A 1695-nucleotide genomic window follows, 5' to 3' on the forward strand; every position below is an offset into this window, starting at 1 on the left:
AAAATGTTCAACAGGAAAGAGATGTAGTTGATGAAAGTAAATAGGGGGTGGGGAGTGACTGCTGTGTAATAATGAGTGTGAAAGTGATTGTATTTCAATAGGAAATGATAAGGGGTAGGCTTTTTTCTTTGCTATACAAGGCACTTGGCAGGTTACAAACCAGTGAGTAGGAAATATTGAACACGGGAAGAACAGAATGAACATTTGTAGACAGAGAACCCCAATCACAGACGTGGAGATTGGCCTTAGATTGCAGAAGGAACATGAGTCTTTATAAAGTTGTTGAAAGATACAAAGATAATGTATGTGAAAGGATAGCTTTCATATACAATATTATATACATGAAATACACATACACTTGTATACTAGTATATCCATATATACATCTGCCTATATGCTAATGAAGTACATATGCACTAAAAATCGTGCAAGTTTTAACTTTCTGCTGTTCTTTTAACTATTGCTAGTTGTACCATTTTCCCATGTCACTTTACTCCTTATGAAAATTTCTCACAATTACAGAGTGAGAAATTCAATGTTTCTTTCAAGTACTAAAATACTATGAGGACAACACTATATCAGTATTATGGCTACTATTAATACTATGGCAAATGGAAAAAAAGAGACCTTTGGATATAGATGCTTTCCAAGTATCCCTGTATTATATTTTTGATATGCTAGGATATTATGGCCTTTTCTTAGTAAACTCCATTTTGTTAGGAGACACAACAGTTTATTTAGCTTTTAGATGGCCCAGACCTAACTGACTTCAATTCAGCTGTGGCAAAACCTGCACAATTATTAAAAAGCATATCGAACACTTTTCTCATAATCATTAGATAATCTGCCTTTGTGAATAGCAGTTCTACACCCAAAGTCTTGTCTTATTTAAGTTTTATAATCATCAGTTCCTAGTCATTGTTTCTTCAGGCACTATGGAGATGTTCCAGGAATATTTTAGAGCGATCGTGGGCGGTTACAAAAGATCTGTGTTACCACATTTCTTTTCTGAGGATAAAAATATTAAAATGAGAAGGACCACACTACAATATAAAGACCACTGAATTTGCATATAAATCAACTCATAAGAGCTAGCCCTCTCTGGCTTAATAGTTATATGGTTTAAGAATTGTTTAAATGTTAAAGAAAAATAGTGATATTGTTAACTTACAACATTGTTGTGTTTGCCAGTTAGGTACCAGATAGTTTTCATTTCACAATATTGCTTCCTTAATGTTACACATTTAACCTTTCAAAGGGGAGGAGGGTCAACCTAGAAGTCCGTGCCATATAGCTAGATTATTTTGTATTCTTTCTAATGTAGCAAACGAACAACTGTCCAGCTCCTTTCCCCATCCTTTCCACAATTGTACTTCTGACAATTCAATTGACTCAATCTTCTTTGAAGCTTCAACTCTTGCCTCCTGGAGGAGTTTTAATCAGTTTGTTATAGCATTTTGAAGTGTAATAAATAAGATCAGCTTTCCTAATCTCACTTTTCTGATCTGCTTTTTAAAATTATCTTATAACTTGAACAATATTGATAAACTTATGGAAACTTTTATCATTGATTGTTATTATTATTATTAATTATTTTAACTGGAACATTTCACGAGTTTGCATGTCATTTTTGGGCAGGGGCCATGCTAATCTTCTCTGTATTGTTCCCATCTTATTATACTGCTGAAGCAAGCA

At 33.7% G+C, this 1695-nt stretch overlaps 1 non-coding gene across 1 annotated transcript; it reads right to left on the reverse strand.

The window, feature by feature from the left end:
- Positions 1–1593: 1593 nt before the first annotated feature.
- On the reverse strand, positions 1594–1695 carry LOC112321226 (U6 spliceosomal RNA). Its single transcript, XR_002976505.2, has one exon. It is a non-coding gene; the product is annotated as a U6 spliceosomal RNA (small nuclear RNA).

This window comes from Desmodus rotundus, chromosome 1, assembly GCF_022682495.2.
Source record: "Desmodus rotundus isolate HL8 chromosome 1, HLdesRot8A.1, whole genome shotgun sequence".
Taxonomy (NCBI): Eukaryota; Metazoa; Chordata; class Mammalia; order Chiroptera; family Phyllostomidae; genus Desmodus; species Desmodus rotundus.